Source organism: Psittacula echo, assembly GCF_963264785.1.
Source record: "Psittacula echo genome assembly, chromosome: 3".
Taxonomy (NCBI): Eukaryota; Metazoa; Chordata; class Aves; order Psittaciformes; family Psittacidae; genus Psittacula; species Psittacula echo.
This window is the reverse complement of record NC_137736.1, coordinates 14275830-14301368: the sequence shown is the minus strand read 5'-3', so window position 1 is coordinate 14301368 and position 25539 is coordinate 14275830.

The window sequence follows — 25539 nt, the reverse complement described above, 5'->3', positions numbered from 1 at the left end:
AAAGCCAAAGGAAATAAATTAGAGAGTAGTTATGAGGTTCTGAATTCATTCCAGCTTATGTTAAGTGGAGACACCTGAGGTAGGGCACCACTGCAGCCAGGGTTGAAGTAAGCTGAATTATTCATTATCTATGTCTCACCATTGACTAAAGAAGGAACCAATAATGTCACCTGGTGAGCATCTGATGTTAGATCAAAGGGGACAACATAGGAACCACCAAAGGAAGTAATTTATTTTCAGGCTTTGTCTTGAATAATAAGGATTGGTTCAAACTTTGAAAGATGACAACAGAATGAAATATTGCAGCTAGGTATTGCAACCAATGTTCGGCCTATGCACTGAAAGAGGTGTTTTACCATGTGAGTAAACTTTACAGCATTACATATAGAGAAGAAAAAAAACAGGAAGAAATTAAGGTTTTTGTCATGGTTTAAGACCAGCCAGCAACCCAGAACCACACAGCCGCTCGCTCACTTCCCTCCCTTTCCTCCCCCTGCTCCCAGAGGGATGGGGAGGAGAATCAAAAGAATGTTAACTCTCACAGGTTGAGATAAGAACAGTCCAGCAACTAAGGTATAACACAAACCACTACTGCTACCACCAATAATAGTAATGATAAAGGAAATAACAAGGGAAGAGACTACAACCACTCACCGCCCACTGACCAATACCCAACCTGACCCAAGCAGTGATCTCGCCCTTCTAGGTAACTGCCCCCAGTTTATATAGTGGACATGACCTGCTGTGGTATGGAATACCTCTTTGGCTAGTTTGGGTCAGGTGTCCTGTCTCTGCTTCCTCCCGGCTTCCCCTCCTCCCTGGCAGAGCATGACACTGAGAAAGTCCTTGGTCAGAGTGAACATGACTAAGCAACAACTAAAACCATTAGCGTTATCAGCATTGTTCTCAGGCTGAAAGTCAAAAACACAGCATTGCACCAGCTACTAAGAAGGAGAAAAATGACTGCTACTGCTGAACCCAGGACAGTTTTACATAGAATTATTTTACTGGAATTTCCCAAGTGTTGAGTTTCAGTTTCTAACTTGCCCTTTAAATTAAAAAATCAAACAAAACCCAGCAAACCAAACTCCACCACAAACTCATGTATAATATCCTAGTTTGGCAGAAAGCCAACAAAATAATCAATTTATTTTTGAGTTTGAAATCAACATCTGAAAAGTTGATTGTGCTGAAAGTTGCTTGGCACTTTCTGTTACAAAATACTATATGAATAAAATAGTAAATAAGCAATAACAAAAATGGGTATGAAACCCCATCTTCTTTAGGTTAAGTCTGCATACTTTGATTGCTTCTACCAAAACAATTAAGCTCACCTGAAGGGTATGATTCCATACATTTTAACAAGTTTTTACCCCACATAGTTGTTTCTGCATGTACTTCAGTTGTGCCAGGGTATTTGTCTTGTTACAGAGTAAACCAGATCAGTAATATGATTAGTTTACATGGCAGCCCCACAGTCGAATATAGCTTTATAACTAAGGTAGTGTCTTTGGAAAGACAGGCTGGAGAGCAGAATATGATAACTTTTCTCAGTAACAGTGTTGTTGAAAGGAACCATTTGACCATGTGAGATATACAGGTTGTTAGAGCTTCCTTGGCAGTGGATAAGCGAACAGAACACTGCAGAATTTGAAAGCAACCTTTGGTGTTAGACTGCATGCATTTGCGAATGTAATAAGCAATGGGGTTTTTTTCTCTGTGGTAGTTAGAAAACATAACTAGAATCTCTTTTTCAAATGGCATTTTAAATTCTGTCTGCAGTTGTGGGTTTTTTTTAATCACACTGGTGTGTTAAAGTTGTAAAAAATATACATAAAAATAGATCTGGTTATGTCTGGTTATATCAAGGCTGTTGCTTCAGGGAAGGACTTCAAGAAAAGGTATGGGAAAAATGGGTTTTCTAATAATTAGAAATAATATAACTAATTTAAAACTGCTTAATTGAATTCATTTAAATTTAAATTGAGAAAGAATACATAGGAAGCACTTCATTTTGCATGCTGCTTGAAATTCAAATGTCAATCTATTCATTTCATAAGCATGAAAGTAAACCTTCATATTCCAACTTTACAAGCATATCCCAATTCTCTAATTTATAGGACATGCAGATAGCATTCGCATAATTTTACATGTAGGTATTGTACTCGTACAAAAAGGCTTCATTGCTTAATGCTGGGCTTTTTTACACTTTCTCCTACACTCCCAACAAAATTGGAAGATGTTTAGGTCATCTCAAAACTACTCATGATTCCTCGTGTGAATTATCAAAGGCCTGTGACACTTATTAAATCCAGAGTGATTCATGAAAGTGAAATGGAATTTAGAAATCTGATGTTTTCTCTACTTGCTTTTATAAATATTTCGTGTCTTTTAGAGTCTAAAAATATTCAAGGACTTACTTCTGGAATTATTGGGGTTGCAATCCCTTACAATTAATTGCTACTCATAAACTGATCTTATCTTCTGATTAATGACTCAGCCTGTTGATGTTAGTGTTTTATTGCTCCTGCATTTTTACATACTTTGTGAATTATAGATGTAGGTATCACCCAGTGTTGCAAATGTAGTAAAAATATATGTATTATTATTGCTCTGCTTTTGATACTGTTTATTACACAGACTTCTGCATGAATGATTTTATTTTTCTATTATTAAAAGCCTCTTTAATTTGCATATACAAGAGTCATTGCCCCAGCATGATTCAGATGTAATCACCATGTTAGGACTGTAATTCAGTGTAGTAGTTTGCTGTAGCAGTGATCATTAGATACCTAAGGGTAAAGAAATACCAAATTACTTAATGATTTCTAAAAAAATATATTGCACAGTTAGATCAGCAAATTTTAAACTCTGATTTGACTAAGGGAGCAATGATCCCAGTTTATGTGGTGATAATGGAAAGGAGATGGATGGTTTTTACTACAAACAGCCTACTTGCTTTTTATCTCTCAGTTGCTTTTTTTCTGTAATGGTTTTGGATTTTAAGTTTTGGTTTTGGTGTATTGAATGTTGCTTCTGCTGAGCTGCTATTAAGGGAGCTGTGTGAGACTGAAATTTATGCAACTGCAGAAAATCCATCAAGTAATATCTAATTTTTATTATGTGGTGAGTAGAATTCGAAAGAGAAGAGTTTCTGTTCTGTGAATAGCTGTGTTCAAGTCTTTGACATAGAGTGTATTGAAAGAAAGAGCAGATCATTTGCCTCTGCTAAGCTCAGAGTAGGGCCCCACAGTACGAAGAGAGCACAAAATATGTACATATTTGGGATTACTAGTTAGGGGAGAGGAAAATTGCTAGATAAATAAATAGCTAAAAATATTTACTAAATTGTCCTTGGTTCAGCACATAAACACATCTGTGAAATTGAAAAAATGCAGTAGCAGAGTGGAGAAAGAATAAATAATGGAAGTCCTACAACTTTTATCTTCATAACAGCATTTGTGACACATGCTCAGTAGCTGTTAAAGAGAAAAACTAGAGGTCAGTGAGCAGCTCCAATATGAGAATTAGAGCTGTTGCCCAAAGGCAAGAGAAAAAGAGAAAAGAGTCCCAGGAATAATACATTTACTTCCTAGGAGAAAAATGAAGTAAGAAGAACATTAACTAAAGGATTCAGCTCTGTGCGATGACATGTCTGGTGACATGAATTAACCTCCCATGTGCCACTCAGGGAGACGTTAGTGCTTACAGTGCAGTTCAAACATGTCAGACAGCCATTGACTCTCAGAAGTTACTAAAGTCACTGTATTTTTGTAATACTTTGATATCATACACAGCAGTAGCTCAGGCAACCACTCTACATTCAGATAAGTGTGTAAGCAAATGACTTCTAAATTGATGCCTCAAGAAACAATTTTATTAGTTTATCTGAATTTATATGAATTCACAATAATGAGTTGTGTACTGTCTCAATTATTGCAGGGATAAGGAGTAAAGAAGTTTAAAAGATGATAAATGGATATTACTGTACTTGATAGAGGACCTATAAGTTTTGTGCCAAGGTCTGGCATAGAGAAGCTCATCCTATAATCAAAGGTTTATTATTTGGACAAACAGATAAACTGATAGGCTGCAAAAGAGTTAGATATAACTTCAAAACAATTTGTTTTATATTTTTATATTTCTCTGTTGACAGATTGCGGTAAATGTATAGTACAATTTCAAATAGATTCTTGAGAAAGATTTACAAAGATATCATAGATACCAACCTTGCAGGAAAATGCATGTTAGGGTGCTTCTAATGCAGAATGCTACAAGATAAGTATTCAATTCTTCTTTCATTTGGAATTTTGAATTTTACATCATTTATTTTAATTCAAAACATAATTTTATAATATTGAACTACAGCTACTTCATGCAGTTCACAAGCAATTTAAAAAGAATCCTTGGCAGATTAAGAGAAATGATGTGGTCTCTGTACACAAATATTTAACATAATACAGCCAAAGTACCTAGTTTATGTATTGCCACATATTTGTATTGCTAATGAAACAATATATGCACACAGTTTTTTTCATCTGGAGAATATATGTTGATTGGAGTAAGGTACCCAAATATATGAAATGACACATCCATCATAAGTTGATACCTTTTATATCATGTTTTCCAAAAGAACCATTGCTTTGCTTCTCCTTAATTTATGGATCTTTATTTCACATGCAGTGATGCTACCTTTATATTCCTTTTTTGTGGTTTTACATTATGTTTTCTTTGAGGAGTTTTTTGCTTGGATTAAATTGCGTTTGAGAAATTCAGCACAAGATGTAGGCATAACCCAAACCTCATGCTGACTGTATTAAAAACAACTATTTTTTTAACTACATAAAAATAATTTCTGACAGAGGTCACAGAAAAGTGTGCATAATATCTTAATACAGGTCTCAGAAATAATACAAGATGCACATTCTGACCTGGTTCTGTTTACTGTGCTCTGATCCACTTTTCTTAGGTCACTGTGAAAGAATCACTATACAGAGTCATAAACGTCTTCTAGGATTTTCCACATCTAGAGGTTGAATTATTATGTTAGAATTCAAATAATTTCATGCTGGGTTTACCTTCTGAAAGTCAACAATGTGGTAAGGAAGTGTTGGAAGTTCATAAACAAACAAATGTCTCCTAATCTATCCTAAAAAACCCCAATAAATATTCTCTTAAGCCTCCATATAGCTATATTTTAGAAGGAACTGAGTCAGCAACGGGGGAGATTTATTGGTCAGAAAATTAGTAAAGTAAGAATCCAGTACAACTCCTTGTATACAGGGTCATGTGTGGTGAAATCCACTATCCGCAATGAAGAGCCTCCGTAAATGTGAGATTGCATTTCCCCTAGCCAAGTTTCTATCAGATTATACCACAGTTGACTTCCAAGATAGCTCAGGGCTTTACAGCATGACTCAGCAGGACAGTGTTGTGAGGCTGAGTGTGAGAACAGTTTCCTGAGCTTTTCAAACAAATCACAAATATGTCAGTCAAAATTTCCTGATAGACTCTGAAACCTCAGAAAAGAACTCACTCTAAAAGGTACCAAACTATGGGATATAGAATACAGTAGGGAAATGAAATGAATCCATATTGGGGAGTCGCCACATGGAATAGTATGTATCAATGTACAGACTGCTCTATTCTTTCTTCCTTGTAAATGCAGTGAGGGATAAGGAAGAGGCAGGAAAGAATAAAGGTCTTTTATCTGGACAATTGACAACTGTGGAGGAAGCACAATGCAGTAGAATGGTGTAGAAAAACTGATTCAGAGAAGGTTAACAGTGAGATTGTAAGTAGTAATAAAGTAATATTGATCATTCAGGCTAAAAGCAGGAAAGACTTTGTGAAAAGATCTGTGAAAATTATGGGAACATAACATCAATTACTTTTATATATATATTTCAAAAATTTTCACTGATATATAGTCTACATAGTTGTTTTAAACATATATTTTATCTCCAATCTGAGGATTCAGAATGCATTGCAGTATGATTCCTGTTAATACTAACCTGACACACATTTCTCAACGTCAGGTAACATCCAGTCTGTAGAGTAAGCTACTAATTACTTTGGTTAAAGGTGAGGAGAATTGGGATATTTGTAATTGTTATCCCTTATACAGCTTAAAATCTTATCCTCATATTCTCTTAGTCCACTGAAGTCATCATAGGAAAGCAAATCTTCTAAATATATTAATGCATTATTCATGTTATCTTAATATTCCTATTTTCCCCAGAAGATAACAAACTACAGTAAAATGACAAGGCATTTATAGGTAGTCTTTCAGTAGGAGAAGGTAAATCCTCTGTACTTCAACACGTGCATAACATAAATTGGAACACAGTACCCCATATATGATTTTGCTTCGGGTACCATTGAAATAGGGAGTGTGTGTTGTGTGTATTTGTTTATACACACAGACACCTGTGCCAGCACTCCTGGGCACACAAGGTCTGGATTGATTTTTGCAAGGAAACCGAAGTTATGCTCTAGGTGGGAGCCCAATGATGTAACCAGCTTGTAGACAGTGTGGACAGTCACAGGACTGTAGAATAGTTCAGGCTGGAAAAGCCTTGGAAGCTCACTAGTGCAGATTCCTGTTCAAAACAGTCAGCCACCAGGTCAGACCAGGTTATTCATGTCTGTGTCCAGTCCCTTCCTGAAAATCTTCAAGGACTGAGTTTGTGCAATATGTCTGGGCGACCTCCTCCTATGCTTGACTGTTCTCATGGTGACATCCATCTGTGTCTGTTGTCTCTCGTTTCCCCACCGCTGTAAAGGGCTTGCCTCCTCCTTAATGCATCCTGACTTTTTGTGTACCAGCATGATAACATAGACTTGTCTGTAGTGCCAGAAAAAAATGCTCTGTTGCATTTACGATAGGAAGAAGAATCAATTGAATACCTTTACTGATAATTCTTTTTAATGTTTAAACAGAAACTTGTTACACGGCTTATTGAAATATAATTAGTGGTCACACACAGTCTTTCCAAAGTGCCATTGTCATATATCAGAATGATAATGACACTTTGTTAGGGACTAATCCATATTTTTAATAAAAGAAGGCATGTACAATATGTTTGGTAACTGGTCATACTGTGAAATACTGAACTATCTTAATTCATGTTATTTTTTCATTAAAATAAATCAAGAGAATGTAGAATTACTCTCTGCTACTGTGACCCACTTCCTTATATTCATGCTGTGAAATTAATTGGATGAAATGCTACCTCTTTCATTTTACTTACTGTGGCCACTCTGTACAGGGTGGGGAAATGCTGATGGGACAGGCTTTTCCTCTCTTCCTTTTAATTCTAGTACTTAAAAGAGATTTCAATGGAAAGATGAATATGCTTACTCCTACCTAAGGTAGTGGCCGTGCCTGTGAATGGAAAAGGAAATTTCTTTTATGGTTTTTCTGCCATGTTGTCAGGTGTTTGTGCATCATGTTACAGTCATTTTAATGTCTTTTTTTAAGTTAATCTTTAACTATTTCAGATGTCATGTATCTATGTTTAATACATGTTATGTTGCTACTGGTTCTATTTCTTGTGATAGTTATGAACACAGAAGACAGCTGGATCTTCATATTTTTTGTTACATATCTGCTTTGTCTGTGCTTTTACTCAGTATATGTAGTGATTCTCATGCCAGCTTTATGCCTGTGTAACCAGGGAGCAATGTAAGATTGCTAGTAAAATCAGTTTAAGAGATTAGCAAGAAAACAGATGAGAAGCTGAAATGTTTTTACATATTCTGTAAGGAATGTATTCAGGTGTTCAAAATTACTGATGTGGATAAAGCATGTAGGAAAATTCATAAAATTGCTGTGATGTGATAATTTGTGTTTCTCTGTACAGATGAGAGATGTATATGTAAAATGCCATAGTAGATTATTTGAAATGAACTGTCAAATGCAAGTTAGTTCAACAGTCTGTTTTTAATGACTTTTGAATAATAAGCAGAGTATAATATTGCAATAACGAAAACATTACAGAAAGTACTTCATAAGTGATATCCAAAGCCTGTTCATATATGTACTTAAACACCTATGATAATTAGGAACCTCAAACCCTCAATGGTATGAAGAGAAGCAATGGATTTAATACATTTTGGAAGTATATATTACATTTATAAAAGAAAATAATACTCTCACATTCAAAAAATGGGATTAAATGGACCACTTTGCAAGGAAACAAACTCCTCTGCTTACTACCCCTGTACTTGTTTGTGGGTAACAATTATTGGCTGGGAACCCCTGGGTAATTTTACTCTAATGTTAAAGTCAGTACCTGAGCAGGGGAATAGGAAAAATAATCTGGTTTTTTTATCCCATAGCACTTACTGTAAATACGTATTAATAGAAAGTCTCATGGCTAACCAAGTAAATCCAAAAGGAGGGAAAATCAATTTTGTAGTATATTAATATTGTCAAGATATTATGATGAAAGGGTCAATCATATTTATATATAAGTATTTACCTATACTTGAATTCTGCTGTGGAATGATTCAAAATGATTTTAATAACCATATATTGAAGTTGGAGTTAGCCACATGCTAAAGGTGTACAGATGGAATATGACTGACATTGAGTATAACTCTCTTTAAGGAATTGGCAAGCCATAAAAGAAGGGAAAATATGTATGATCTGCATTGACAAAGCACATGGTACTTCACAGAATAAATATCCCAAATCTTTAACATAGTGACGGATTGCATCTTGCGCTAGCCATTTTTAGGCTCATTACTTATGACATGGAGATTTCCTTTATATATAAGTGATGGATATAAAATGGTTTGGGTTTTTCTGTGCGAGTTAGTTGTTTGGGTTCCCCCTCAATAGTTATTAGAAAATGCATACAATAAAACCTGCCTATTTGCATTTGAGGGTTAGTTTTGTTATAGATCCATATGTGAGCAGTGTGGAGACATGGTTAGCAAGCAAAGGTCATGTTCCCATGTCTGAGCTTAATTAAGCACAGATTCTGTGAAAGTGAGAAAAAACAGCAGTTGTGTACAGTTGCCAGCAGTGGAAAAACCCTGGAAGTTAACCCATAGAGATAGAAGACCAGCTGGCCAGCCTTGTAGCTAAAAATTGTCTGTGAACTAGGAGCAGAGACCTTGAGGGGAGGATGCGTATATGAGCAGGGGAAATCACCGAAATGCACCTGGAATATACCCAATGCTGTATATGCCAACCAATCACTACGGGCAGCTGTGTGTACGTGGCAGTTTGACACTATATATACCCATTATTTGAGCACAATAAACGGATCACTTTTATCAATCATATTGATTGTGCATGTGTTCCCTCCGTGCGCAACGACAGAGCAGTACCAATCCTCCTTCTGTCCAGACATTATCTACTTCAGCTACTGTTTTTTTGTTATAGAAGGCATCTGAACAACAGTGTAAACTATTATCTTTGTTGAATTGATTTGAACAAAAGAATGCAAAAAAAGGGAAGGTAAAGAGCTGAAAGATAAAGGCAGAATTCTAGCCTTCAAGCAGAGATGAGTAAATCAGGAAAAAGAAGGTAGGAATAAAAGGTTGGTCTTGAGAAAGTAGGGAGGTCACCAGCAGTCATGCATGTCTGGGTTGTTCAACATTTTCATTAGTACTGGCAGTGTGGATGAGTAGACAGAATTTACTGATGAGACCAAGTTTTTCAAGGTAATAAAAAACCAGGCTGACTATGCTGAATCAAAAAAAGATATTACCATACTAAGTAACTGCAGTAAAATAGAAGATGAAATGCAATCTAGATAAATTTGAAGTGGTGCACATGGGAAATAAACAATTCCAACTTTACATATGTAATGATGGAGTCCTAGCTGACTATTATCACATGGAAATGAACAAATGAGACCTTGGAGTTATGACTGATAGTTCTAGGAGTCAGTTCAGTGCTCAATAACAGTCACAAAAAAAAAGAGGCAAATCAAATGTAAGGTGTTATTAGGAAAGGCGTACAGAATAAGGCAAATAACATTAATATATGCATATATCTCTAGTGTTCTAATATTTGGAATACTGTCTGAAATTAGTTCTTGTCCTACCATCTCAAAAACCTGTAGTGGAACTGGAAAAACTGGAGAAAAACAGTGGGGATGACTGACAAGAAAGGCTGACCCGTCAAATTAGGACTCTTCAGCCCTTGAGAAAGCTGGATATTTAGAAACTAATTATAATGGAGAAACCAAGTTTGTCATGATTATTCACCAACTTTTCAGATTCAGGAGCTGGAACTGTTCAGTAATACTTATAAGAGGAAGAACTTGTGGGGAAACAAAAAACCAACCACAACAAACAAACAAGTCAGCTTGTTTTTTTGTATAACATTTTGTCAGCTTGCTGCATTCCTTACCACAAGGTGTCATATCAAAAATTGACTGGAAATATTAGCGGAAGAAAAAGTTCTATTCCATACCAAGTCATAGAATAGGTTGGGCTGGAAGGGACCTTGAAGATCATCTAGTTTGAAGCTCCTGCCATGGGCAGGGACACCTTTCACTAGAGCAGATTGCTCATGCTCTGTCCAACCTGGCCTTGAACACTGCCAGGAATGGGGCAGCCACATCTTCTCCGGGCAACCTGTGCCCAGAGAAATTCTCACCACCCTCATAACAAATGATTTCTTCCTCAAGTCTAATTTAAATCTACCTTCTTACAGTTTAAAGCCATTCCCCCTTGTCCTGTCATTACAGGCCCTTGTAAAAAGTCCCTCTCCAGATTTCCTATAGGCCCCTTCAGGTACTGGAAGGCTACTGTAAGGCCTCCCCCAGAGCCTTCTCTTCTCTAGGCTGAGCAAGCCCAATCCTCAGCCTGTCTTCATGGGTGAGGTGCTCCAGTCCTCTGATGATCTTCCTGGCCCTCCCTCAAATGATGTTTTTAGCAGCGAAATTCCATGACCTGATACTTGGTAGATAGACGAAAAGCATATTAAGAAAGGAGCGCTATACCTTTGACCAAAAATGCACTTTTTGATTGGCAAGTAATATGCTTTTTAGATACAGCAAGAATGTCCCTTAGTAGTTTTACAGTGTATATAACCAATTCAAAAGTCACTGTATGTGTTAGAGTGTAAGATCATTTTTATGCTCTTACAAAAATATTCTGTAAATCCGGTTGCAAAGATACTATTATGCCCACTGGCTTGCTGAGACAGCTTGAATTTATTCTTGTGTGTATTTTGTAAGAAGTGTTTCCATGATAGATTTCTGTATATTGCATTTTGCTTTTCAAAAATGTAGCCTAGAATTCAAGTTAAAATTATTCCTTCTACAAAAAACCCTCGGAGCAACGGATACACAAGATAAAACCAATGTTTGTATTCAAAAGACATATTTCCTTCTAATCTTTAAGTATCAATGCATCTCAGGTATATTTCTCACCTTTCTGTCATAAAATCAATGAGAATGGAACACAAATCAATTTCAGTCTCAGAAAATAAGTTGTCAGGACTTCAGGAATTAGTTTATCATTATCTGCAATGTATTTTAGAAAGAAGTAAGAAAAAGTAGAAAAAAGTACAGTGTTTATGACCAGTTTTATGTGTTTTTAAAAAAGTATAGTGTCATTCAGAATATCATATATAATTCAGGAGCACGTTCTCAGCTGGTATTTTACAAAAGGCAATTTTAAAACATTTGGGCATTTTAGGATTTCGTGTGGCTTGTGTTTAATTCTTTAACTTTTTTTAGGCTTCGTATGACAAAAAAAATATTTACAAAATATATTACATAATTATGAATTGCACTGTTATTGGATGTTAATATAATCTAATAATTGCTCTGAAGTTATTGCAACTTTCTGAGTGCTTAGACCTTTTGTTAAATTAAACATCTCTACAAGTAGGAATGGAAGAACCCTGTTCTATTTTTAAAGTAAAATTGAAGACACTCCCCACTACTATTTGGTTAGCATATACTAGCTGCATACTGGGTTCAAGAATTGTGTTCAGGACTGACAGAAGAATGCTATCTTCAGGAACTATTTAGAACATCATATTTCAATGGGAGTATGCTCAAAGTTCAGTTTAGGGTGTTCCAAACAGTATATCCTGAGATGCAGGTACAAAATACTTGTCACACCTCAAAACTGTAGCTTAATGTTAGTACTAGAAATTCATATGTAAGGTTGTGCTTATCCTGTTAAATTAAAGATTCTTACAAGAACATTCCTCGCTATTAAAAACTGGCAGTATGCACTGTGAATACCTGGACCAGTCTCTAGCATAGGTGTTGGTCTGGGCTAGCCAGAAGGCCAGGCAGTCCCCAGGTGTGGATGAGCAGTTAACAGCAGACAGAGAACGGTCCCTACATCTCTACGTACTTTGAAGAATAAAAAAGTTTGCGCGGACAGGGGTTGCACATGTTGAAGGACCTCAGTAGTGTCTTTAATTCACCATCGTAGCTACACAAGAATCTTGAATCCTGGAAGGATAGTTTAAATGTTTTTATAATTATCTGATTCTTTAAAGAAGAAATCTAAACCTTAGAAATCTCTAGAACTCATCGAGAAACTAGATAGTGCCTATTGGAGATCAATGTCAATGTTAGCTACATAACTTCTTAAAGCTGATACCAGGCACGAGCACCACCTCTGTGTTTGTGTGCATAGGTGCACCAGAGATTTCTGGCAGTGTTTTCTGATCAGAGTCATTACTGAGTCAAATAGCGAATCCCTTACATGTTTGATGATCTCTATAGGTGCAAAATGCTAATTCTTAACATCTTAGATTTCTTATTAAAGATGGGATTTAACAGACTTCTTTGTGTCATCTGCTATGCTGTCAACAGTGAGATACCCAGGGAAAGACAACACTGCAGCAGAAAAACTTCCACTGACTTCTTAAGTACATTAGTCCCCTAATAGCCAGAGGCAGCAAAACCATCAGTCAATGATTAACTATGAAACTATTTTGTGGAAGTGAGATTGCTGAAGGAGAGCTGGAAATGGACCAAAGGATAATTAGGATGTTCCTTTGCCCTTTGTAGCTAGAACTCTTTGTGTGAAACATTTGTGCAGCTTTACAGTCAGGAGAAATAGGTTTTCTTAGAACAATTGAAACAAGGCTAAGAAATTTTAACTTTACTTTTGAATGCACAGAAACCAGAAAAGATTGGGAAATTGTATCCATTTTATTAAATCATTATTTAAAATTTTTCAGGGGTGAAATGATCAATTTTAAAGAACTATAAAAATATTTATTTAGCAACAAGATTAAAAGCTGAAGAAATATTTCCCCTATCACTGCCAAGTAGTACTGGACTCTTCTTTGATGCATAGATAAGGCTTCCCAGAGGAAGTATCAGTAAATGCTCATGGCTAAAACACTCAGTGATGAGTATTCTTTTCTTGGCCTTTGTGTAACCTCAGTTCATTTAATACTGCTGCGTTATTTTCAGTTATTCTGTAAAGTTAGATAGTAATACTTCCTGAATCATAGGTATAAGTGAGAATAAACATAATAGTAGCTGAAAAAGTTACTATTTTAGATATATAATCAGTGATTATAGATTTCTGCGTAGCTAGAAAAAAACACTAAACATGTTAACAGTAAGAATACACTATGTTAAGCTCAGCAAAATGCTCAGTGGAAAACCAGTTTATGTAAATGCGGTGACCAAATGACTATTGATATTCTTCAGTATGCTTCCTTATACTGACTTTTAAACTTAATTTTCTTAGGGAAGAAAAATGGATCTGTGAATTAGACAAACTCTTATGGATAACTTTGGCATATAATGCAGTACAAAGAGTACAAGAATCAAAAGTTACCCATATGCTATAACTTCCAAGTCTATTATAAGTATTTATCTTTGGTCTGCAAAGAGTAAAAAGGAATTGATTTCACACTTACCAATTCACTGCTTATTTTTCAGCTCAACAGAAAGCTTTTTAATGAGTGAAAGGAAATCAATTGATAACAGTTGCCCCTCTAGTCTCTTTAGAGATTATCTAACCATGGAAGCTAATCCAAGAAATTATATCTGGACCTTAAAAAGCAGGGTGGTTTGACTTCATGATTAGTCTGACATCATAAATTTCATAATAGATACATATTATAATGGACTAAATTAAGCATGTTCCAAGTTCAGGCTCAAAGCCTGCAAAATATTTAGTTAAAGCAAACCAACAAACCTGTAGGTTTCAGGACCTGTATGAGGATACTAGAGATTAAACTAATGACTCCTGGGACTTCATCAAGCTCTGAAAGGAAGAGTAGATATGCTCACATGATGTTTAGAGTAAGGAATTGCAGAGAGAAGTCTGTAGTGGTTTCTCAATGCTTCTGTTGAGATCAATGTGTCTTTTTGAAGAAGTATTGTCGTTTTTCTGTGCATAAATTTTTCCATCTATGTAATGGAGATAAAGCATTGCCATTCGTATGAACTGCTCTTAGACCAGTAAAATTTTCTTATTTTGATACTAATCGAACTGAAACTAAAAATACTGATTTTTTTTTTTCCCCACAAATATTTTTTTAAAGACTTTACCTTCAAAGCAGTTAAATAGAATTATTTTTCATTATAAGTAGTGGCCAGTATGATTTTCAGCACTTTTCAATATCTAGGTGATTTTCATTCTCGTAGAGTGTCTACTGTAACCATTATTAAAATTTCTATGAGTCATCACACATAACCTGGCTTCTCTATCTGGATACAGAGTCTAAATTCTCTGTTATTGTTTGAGTGTCTGTATATGCATGTTAATATTTTTACAAATATTTATACATATATGTGTAAATATGTGTATAAAAATAGGGAGTTGTGTTTTTAAACACGCAAATGTAGGTATATATTTTAAACTGTCTTCTGTGTTATGATGTTGAGGTGCATCATTGAATGAAGTGTCCAGGAATATGGTAAAGGAATCAAAAAGTTGCTGTTTTAATCCAGTGAGAGATGGTAATGTGATTTGATGAAGCGATTTACAAGCAGATTGTGTAGTATCTCTGTCGGAATTATTGAGCTTGAAATCTGATCAAAGATGGGAATTATTGAAAGATAGTTGTTTTAGAAGTGGAAATTCTTCTTTGACAAAGCAAGAAAAGACTGCAATAACCTTGACTTAGATGTGGAATCAGAATGATTAGAGTCTGCAAATTTCAGACCCACTCTCTGACAGTAAATAAATGGAGGTGTCAATTCGAATTTCGATCACCTACAGTAATGACCTTGAATGCATGCAAATGTGAAGTTTGCTCAATGGGGACTGTGTGGCAACTGCGATTCAACTGTGAAATTGGACAGGCTTATACTTAAACTGGAATTTCACAGCTGCTGAAATAACAGTCTCTTTCTGACTTATAACAGGAAGAAAAGAAATCTTTTACAAAGCTATGTTTCCATTTGTTTATTTGAAATGATTTCTTTTTCCTCAGTTATGACTAAATAGGCTAAAACTAATTTTAAAACCCAGCTGGAGGAACCTGAGACAACGTGACTGACATTGATTTTGTTTGAAATTTATGCTCACCCTATTTTTAAAACGTTCTTCACCGCTAAAACAAATATTACCATCTTTGTAGATGCTGTATCAATCAGGACTTACTGAAACATCCAAAGTGTTCTGATTCTTACACTGTGTTGAAGTTTTTTTTCCTTTTTATCTGATACATTAAATAACAGAATTCCTAGAATTACCAAAGTTGAGAGTAATAGATATCTACTTGATTTCATAGGTAAGTCTGCTTGTTTGTTTCTTGACCTTGATGCAGAGAGAATATTTTTTAGAGTTGAATGGAGTATGCGTTTATTCAAGAGTACTATAGTGTCAATCACACCTGAACCCAAGTGCTTTCCAAAGTAATCAATTGAATACTGGTGGCGAAGACAAACATCACCAAAATACAAAAGTGCTTTCACAGAAGGGAATCTCAAATAGAATTGCATATTATGAAGCTTTTTTTTGTTTTGTTTTTTGTTGGGTGGGGAAGTTTTGACAATTCCTGATTTATATACAACCTCTGGAACATCATCGTGACATTGTTACTTCCTGTCTTGGCCACCAGCTGCAAAAAGAGCTATCACATTTGAGTTCCCTGAACACATTGCCTAGATCCTACCTATCAAGGATTTTTCCAAGTTAACTGAATTAATATGCATGCAAATTGTGAATTATCCAAAATGTAACTGACAGTGGAATAATCTTTTAAAAATATTTAATAGTTAGCTACTGAGGTTAATTTGTTGGACAAAATTTAAGTCATATACAGGTTTTTTCCATATGGATAGCTGTTTCTGGTGAGTAATGTTTTCTGTACCTTCTTTGAACTTATTTTACTGTTCAAGCACTTTTAATGAAAAACAAAGTAACAAATGTTTCTGTAAACAAAAAAGATATTCAAATTACGGCTGTGTAAAAACCACGTATGATACTATGCAAAACAGAAGAATCTCCATTATATCCATGAATGTTTTCCTGTATGCAATAGAGTACCAATACCTGCGTTTGAGAAGGCACTTTTTATCTAATAAGATATAATATAATAGTATTTATAAAATACTATTATAAACTACACAAATACATTTCAATCCATTCACAATTTCTCAAATTTTATGCCCTGAAAAAGGAACTATATGAACATATGCCTCCTATTGTTCAGCTAGTCCTGCCTGGGCTCGTTCTCTGGTAGGGCTACCTCTTAGCTGGAAAACAATTTTTGTTTTCATCTTTATCTTTGGGTATTTTCATTAGGCTTTTTTTCGACAATGAGTTTCCTATGTGTAAGCATTTATTTACAGGTACATTTTATATTAGGTGCCTGTCTCTACAGTTAATCAACATGCAACTGATTAAGATTATTTTTGTAATACCTTGCTTTGTTTGTTTAGTTGTTCTTATTGAATCAAAATTTAAAACTGTATCACAGCTGGTGATTCAGTGGTGAAGAGGTCATCATTTATCGCATCCAGATATGCCAAATTGTAAAGGCAATATTTGTACTTTAAGCTGTCTCTTCACTGTAAAACATAACTACCAATATGATTTACTCCCCAGTTTCCATGAGTCTCTACTGATATCCAGAGCCAATGCTAGTGGTCTTATTACTACTCCTAAAGACTTTTTTCTGTTTTTTGTTTTGGAAATTTCTGTTCTAAACAGCTGAAGAACAAGTTAAACGCTGCAGAGTAGCTATGTTTAAATTTGATTCATCATGGAAAGATTTTTTTTCTATGGTTATGTATGCTTCTAAAAGGCACAAACTATGGGAAAAAACATTGCAAACTGCATCTTCTCTTTCTCTCATTAGAGATCAGAGATCTCTTGTTTAGCTTCCTGGAAAATTTTCCAGATCATGCTGCATATAACTGTGACAGAAATATAAGCAATTGCATTTTTCCAAAGCCTTTTAGAGCACCCTTGGTTTTAGTGGCTAGTAGTTTAATTATTAGTTAAATGCATAATTATTGTGGGGCAAATGTGTTGTGTCTCAGCGTATTTGCACAGAATTCATAGGCCCCAGTCTAGAAAGTGTCTTAGGCAGATGCTTATCTTTAGACCAATGAGGTCTGTTAACTTTGATAAAACCAAACTTATGCTCTAAGTGGTTTGCTGGACTGGGGCCATAGACTGTAATTGAGTTGGATTTTTATCTTTAATCCTTCATCCATTTATTAAAATTTGTGATGAATTTTGTTCTTTTGCACAGAATTATCTTTGTTTAATGCTACTGGTTTCCTAATGTAATTATCTTCCAGGCTTCATTAATCATGTTTAAAGTACTTTCAGATATTCATGCATAATTTCTGCATGTTAATTTAACTTGGTTATTGGGATTTATTTAATGTCCTTAAATATTACAGATATGCATCTATATGCATGTCCTGGTTAATAGACTGATCTGATTCTCAAATTTTAAGTGCACTTGCATTTGTGTAAGTCAGCTATAATGACCAGGGAGTCAATTTTGGCAATGTTTTGCATTGTAACTTCGGTGCATATATTTCATTAGTAACATAGGTCTACTGAAACCTGTACTTCTGAAACTTTCTGGAACAACTGCAGATAGAAGTTATTCATTTTCTACTGTGAACAGTAGTTTGCATCAGAATCTATTTCAGTGGTAATATTGGTGAGAAACCAATGAAAAGCAGATCGAATAAAAGTTGGCATTTGAAAATACAACATATCAAAGGGTAGACAATATATTACTTATGCACATGTTTATTTTTGTAAGCACAAGGACTTTCTTCCTTATATCCAATCTAAACTTCCCCTGTTTAAGTTTGAATCCGTTACCACTTGTCCTGTCACTACAATCCCTGATGAATAATCCATCCCCAGCATCCTTGTAGGCCCCCTTCAGATACTGGAAGGCTGCTAGGAGGTCTCCACGCAGCCTTCTCTTCTCCTGGCTGAACAGCCCGAACTTTCTCAGCCTATCTTCATAGGGGAGGTGCTCCAGTCCCCTGATCATTCTCGTGGGCCTCCTCTGGACTTGTTCCAACAGTTCCATGTCCTTTTGATGTTGAGGACACCAGAACTGCACACAATACTCCAAGTGAGGTCTCACGAGAGCAGAGTAGAGGGGCAGGATCACCTCCTTCGACCTGCTGGTCACGCTCCTTTTGATGCAGCCCAGGATACGGTTGGCTTTCTGGGCTGCGAGTGCACACTGAAGCCGGCTCATGTTCATTTTCTCATTGACCAACACCCCCAAGTCCTTTTCTGCAGGGCTGCTCTGAATCTCTTCTCTGCCCAACCTGTAGCTGAGCCAAGAAACATATAGTTTCCTGTTCACACTATTACAGATTAATGTGATAACAGTAGTTAATGATGAGTGATTAAAAACATCTTTCTGGAAACTGCAAATGCACTTTTAAATTGTCCTTTAAATGCCCTTTAAGCATTCATTTGCTAGATCCTGCATATTTCATGTGTTTCAGTGAGAGAGGGAGAGAAGGAGAGAGGTGGGCAAATTCCCTCCTTAGGCTACGTATTTCTTCTTACGCAAAATTATGCCAGGAGGAAAACTGTTGACAGCCCAATGGTCCAGAGGTAAAGAAACCTAAGGATATTGCTAAATGAAGCATAGAGTTCTGTGAATAGGGTTCTGGTAGTTTTGAGTATTCCCCATTTCACCAGTTATCTTCAAATAGCCCCCTATTTGAATTAATTTTTGTCCTAAGACGATTTAATGGGGAAGCTGTGCAGCATTATGATGGACAACTACTTCTACTCTGACGAGGCTATATTAATTTAATTTTTTTTTTTTTACTGCTGTATTTTTAAGCTATTTCATTCTAACTACAAAGAATAGGATTTGGCCCATATATATTTATATACAAAATGCCAAGGTAGAGGAGACATTTTGTTGTAGCTTATGGTTCTCTTGAGTTATGACTGTCTGGGTGAATGGTTCATCCCATCAAATCTGAACCTAGCTAATAAAAACAAGATCGTTTTTTTGTTCAGCAAATGCTGAACAAATGCTTTGTATGTATTAGATTCAGACTTCAACTCTGCTGAACTGTTCACCTCCTCTTAATCATTAATCAATTTACTGACAGCTTAAATGTATGAGCAACTTTTTTATGACACTCGTATCATGCCTTTAATAGCATAGATGAAATGTTTTAGTGTGATGTTTTCTGGAAAACATGCTGTTCTGTATCTTCTATCTTCCTTTTATTTTATGTATTTAAGAGTATACGGTCAAGCCCAAGTAACAGGATGTTTAACTGTCAGTCCTCATAAGTCAACATTAAAGACACTGTATGTCCTGTTTACTGCTAGATAATTTATTGAGGGAAGAAAGCTGCTGCTTTTGGCTACATGGCTGAAAACAAGTAACAACTCTATATTGTGAATAAAACCTAAAAACGTTGTTTTGTGTAAGTTTCTACTGGTTTACGGTGAGGATATAAATAGCTGATTAACTTTACAGTTAACAATCAGCATTGCTATATTAATTAAGGGGAGTGGGCAACTCAGATTTGGTCCAAGTGGTTGAAAAGTACATACAACTGCAGAACTGAAGTATGATATTCCTTTTTTTAAAAGTTAGCTCTTCTTCTTGCTGCTAGTTTTCCACCTTTGTCTGTGTACATGTATACGCCTGTGTATGAGAGGGAGAGAAGAGCTAGGTAGCAAGCACAGCCTTTAACTGTAAGAACTTTTTCAAAGAACAACAGAGACATTGGATGACGTTTTGAATGTTAATAAAAGAGATATCAATTTCTAACAGAGAACACACAGCATTCACTGTAACGGTAGCTGGGAAATGATGCAGCCTGGATGGTCTCCACATAAAACATTAACTGAATTTAAAAACAAGATCATAACATTATCTTTTCTATATTTTAAGCAGAAGGGAAAAACCTCACCATTTACATCCTTTTCTTCTGTCCAGACTAGGTCAACTAGATCAAGTAAATATTGTGTGTATATTGCAGAAATAAATTATATTGCATATAGAACGACAAGTATAATAATAAAAATCAAAAATTACTAAAAACTCTTAGGTGCCTGTCAAATAGTTTTATCAGTCTGTTGATTATATAAAACAAATAATACTGCAACAGAAACATTTTATTTTCATTTGTTCAGACTCCTCTGTACGATTAATTTTTGACTTAGCTACCCATGAGTGACAAAATGCACACTCAGAAAATCTGTGTGCCAGAACATCGCATCAACTACTCTTTCTGAAATACTCATATAAAACCAATAACTATTATAAAGGATACAAATGTGATCATTTGAAGGGTGCTTAAAAAAATCGGTGATGTTCATTTAATGGTTTTGCATGTATGGATATAGACTGAATTTACTGCGTAGCTTTGAAGAGATTAATTTTCTAATGGTCTTTCCAGTTTGCTTATTTATAGAATAGAATCATAGAAAACTTAGAGTTGGAAAGGAACTTAAGATCATCTAGTTCCAACTCCCCTGCCATGGGCAGGGACACCTCACACTAAACCATGTCACCCAAGGCTTTGTCCAACCTGGCCTTGAACAGCTCCAGGGATGGAGCATTCATAACTCCTTGGGCAACCCATTCCAGTGTCTCACCACCCTCTCAATAAAGAATTTCTTCCTTATATCCAATCCAAACTTCCCCTGTTTAAGTTTTAAGTTTTGTCCTGTCACTACAGCCCCTAAAGAACAGTCCATCCCCAGCACCCTTGTAGGCCCCCCTTCAGATACTGGAAAGCTGCTATGAGGTCTCCACGCAGCCTTCTCTTCTCCAGGCTGAACAGCCTCAACTCTTTCAGCCTATTTTCAGGCGGGAGGTGCTCCAGTCCCCTGATCATCCTCGTGGCCCTAATTCAGACTTGTTCCAACAGTTCCATGTCCTTTTTATGTTGAGGACACCAAAACTGCACACAATACTCCAAGTGAGGTCTCACGAGAGCAGAGTAGAGGGGCAGCATCACCTCCTTCCACCTGCTGGTCACGCTCCTTTTGATGCAGCCCAGGATGCGGTTGGCTTTCTGGGCTGCGAGCGCACACTGAAGCCGGCTCATGTTCATTTTCTCATTGACCAACGCTCCCAAGTCCTTTTCTGCAGGGCTGCTCTGAATCTCTTCTCTGCCTAACCTGTGGCTGTGTCTGGGATTGCTCCGACCCAGGTGCAGCACCTTGCATTTGGCATAGTTAAACTTCTTAAGGTTGGCATCAGCCCACCTCACAAGCATGTCGAGGTCCCTCTGAATGGCATCCCTTCCCTCCAGCGTATCAACCGAACCACACAGCTTGGTGTCATCGGCAAACTTGCTGAGGGCGCACTCAATCCCACTGTCCATGTCACCGACCAAGATGTTGAACAAGACCGGTCCCAGCACCCATCCCTGAGGGACACCACTTGTTACCAGTCTCCAGCTGGACACTGAGCCATTGACCGCAACTCTTTGCATGCGGCCATCCAGCCAGTTCTTTATCCACCCAGTGGTCCACCCATCAAATTGATGTATCTCCAATTTAGAGGCAAGGATGTCATGTGGGACAGTGTCAAATGCTTTGTACAAGTCCAGGTAGATGACGTCAACTGCTCTGCCCCTGTCCATCAGTTTTGTAGCCCCATCGTAGAAGACCACCAGATTGGTCAGGCAGGATTTCCTCTTAGTGAAGCCATGCTGGCTGTCACCAACCACCTCCTTGTTTTTCATGTGCTTTAGCATGCCTTCCAGGAGAATCTGCTCCAAGATTTTGCCAGGCACAGAGGCGAGACTGACTGGTCTGTAATTCCCTGGGTCATCCATTTTCCTCGTCTTGAAAATGGGGGTTATATTACTCTTTTTCCAGTCATTAGGAACTTCACCTGACTGCCATGATCTTTCAGATATGGTGGACAGTGGCTTAGCAACTTCATTCGCCAGCTCCTTCAGGACTCGTATATGAATTTCATGAGGTCCCATGGAATTGTGTACGCTTAGGTTCTTAAGATGGTCTCAAACCAAATCCTCTCCTACAGTGGGCCTAGGGTCTTCCTTCTCACAGTCCCTGCATCTGCCTTCCAAGTCTTGGGTGGCGTGATCACAGCCTTTGCCAATGAAGACCGAGGCAAAGAAGTCATTGAGAACCTCAGCCTTCTGCAAATCCAGGATAGCCAGTTCTCCTGATAGCTTCTAGAGGGGGCTTACGTTGTCCGTAGTCTGTCTTTTGTTTGCAATATACCTATAGAATCCTTTCCTGTTGTCTTTCACATTCCTAGCCAAGTTTAATTCTAACTGGCCCTTAGCTTTCCTAACCTGGTCCCTAGCTTCCTGGACAGCATCCCTGTATTCTTCTCAGGCCGCCTGTTCCTGCTTCCAGCTTTTATAAACATCTTTCTTCCTTCGAAGTTTCCTCAGCAGCTCCTTATCCATCCAAGGAGGTCTCCTGGTCCTCCTGCTGCACTTCCTTCTAGTTGGGATGCAACACTCCTGAGCTTGCAGTAGGTGATCTTTGAATATCAACCCTTGGGCCCCCCTGCCCTCTAGGGCTATATCCCGTGGAACCTTACTAAGCAGGTTCCTGAAGAGGCCAAAGTCTGTTCTCTTGAAGTCCAGGGCAGTGAGCTTGCTGCACGCTCTTCTCACTGTCCCGAGGATTTCGAATTCGACCATCTCGTGGTCACTGCATCCAAGGCTGCCCTGGAGCATCACATTTCCAACCAGCCCTTCCCTGTTGGCGAGCATGAGGTCAAGCATGGCACCTCTCCTTGTCAGCTCTATTACTTGCAGAAGGAAGTTTTCTTCCACACAATCAAGGAACCTCCTGGATTGCTTGTGCCAGGCCATACTCTCCCTCCAACAGATACCAGGGTGGTTGAAGTCCCTCATGAGAACAAGGGCCTGTGAGTGTGAGGCTGTTCCTATCTGTCTGTAGAGTGCTTCATCCGCAGATTCCTCTTGATCAAGCGGTCTGTAACAGATCCCCACAGTAATGTCTCCCATTGCTGGCATCCTTTTAACCCTGACCCACAAACTCTCTGTTGATTGCCCAGCCGTCCCCAGACAGAGTTCCATACTCTCCAGCCTATCCCTGACATAAAGAGCAACTCCCCCTCCCTTCCTGCCAGGCCTGTCTTTTCTAAAGAGCCTGTAACCTTCCATTCCAACACTCCAGTCATAGGAGACATCCTGCCATCTTTCTGTGATGCCTATTATATCATGCCCCCATAGACGTGCACACACCTCTAATTCCTCTTGTTTGTTCCCCATGCTATGGGCATTTGTATAGAGATATGTGAGCCGAGCTCCAAATGAAGCCGGTTCATTGGCTGGAGCAGCTGGAATATCTCTACATTGCTCCAAGAATTTATAATAGGTGCTGGCAACTGACTGGGAGTGTTGGGATGGAATGATGCCCCCTCCACCAACACACCTAGTTTAAGCATCCTTGAGTATTCCAAGAGTATCTGAGTGATTTAGAAATGATATTGAACTTACATTCACATGAGTTCAGCAAGGTAAAAGGGATATTATTATCCTGATTATAATGATTTATAAATGCAGATCTGAAGTGAAGATTAGATCAGAAGTACCTACTTCATGTCATCCACTAGGGACACCTTGGACCTCGTTTTCAAGGGTTTGAAGCATTCAGAACACAGATCTCATGGTCTTCAGCTGCAGCTTCAAGCACTTGGCAGTTTTGGAAATCAGGTGTTACACAGCTGTGTGCTGTGTATGAGCAATGGACAGAGATCACTAATGAGAACTCAGCCTTAAATTATTTGTCTATCACCACAAAAGACAGAGCTCCAATCCATTTCTTCTGACAAGTTTGTTCCCCAGAACTTCTCTTCCTGCTTTCACCTCTGTGCCTTATTCATGCTAACTCCTATAGATAAGGGAAACGTATGTGACAGAATACTATTTCTTTGAGTTCATAATGGTTCAGAGTTATTTATAAAGTGGACTCTTTGCAGAATATAATTCAGGATTCTGTGAACAGCTTACTGCCATGTAATGACTGTCATAATTAAGTTATGTCCAGATCATGTTCTTTATTACTGGTGCAAAGTGTAAATTCCAGTATTTTCCTAGTTCTGAGGCTTAGCTGTGAAGCAGTGTCAAAAGTGGTATTTGTTTCTTTGCATTTTATAAACTTTAAAACCAAGATTTTAGCAGACTTTTAATAAATGAGGAAGTGTTGACTTTAATTCTGATTAGTTAATTATGAAGAGGTCAATGATGAACTTGGTTAAGAAGGAAGAAGAAAATGTTATCTTTATATGCTTCTTTATATGCTGTATATTCTTTATAAACTACAGAAAAGTTTAATGGGAGTACATATGTATCTTAATATGCTTTCATTTAAGACCTGATGATAATCTCAGTCAGTATAAAAATACACCTTGCTGTTTTAATGGAACTTTTGAAAACACTTGTCAACTAATTTTTCTTTAACTTATTCACATACACATAAAACAACTGTTGCCTTTTGTGATAAAAAGCTCATTCTTCATAGTGCATTCATTAGAGTTACATTTATCAGTGCAAAAGGAGCCTTATTTGTTACATTTTATACTCTTTATATTGTCAAGGAAACAAGACATCTTTTTGCAGTCCTCATACATTGGTGTTCTCATGACCATATCATAGACTTGGCATTATGCTTATCACATGGATTTTAAAAAAACCTGAAATCACACAGTCATTTCAGGAAATGAGAAGATTTGCTGTGCATCCTTGGTACTTTTGATGGATGTGAATACACTGTGCATGCTCATGGTCATTGCCATGCACATTCATAGTCCCAAAACTTCCTATGTAAAAATTGTTCATGAGGTAGAAATATTCCTCTGCCTTACCAGTAACTGATAAAAACCCAACAAAACAACAAAATAATCTAGGTTGGTTTTTGGCAGCTAGCTACATGTTAAACATAGTGACTAGTTAAGCAGTATATTAAGCTCTTGCTAACATTACTTGCACTCCACATCTCATTTTAAGGCATTTTATATGCATTTGTACATATAAATACATATACATGTATGTATGCACACATACCATGAGTAAGTGTATGTATTTCTGTTAGCACAGATACAGTGCAGTTTGCCCTATTCATTACAAAAAGGTATTGTCAGAGAAG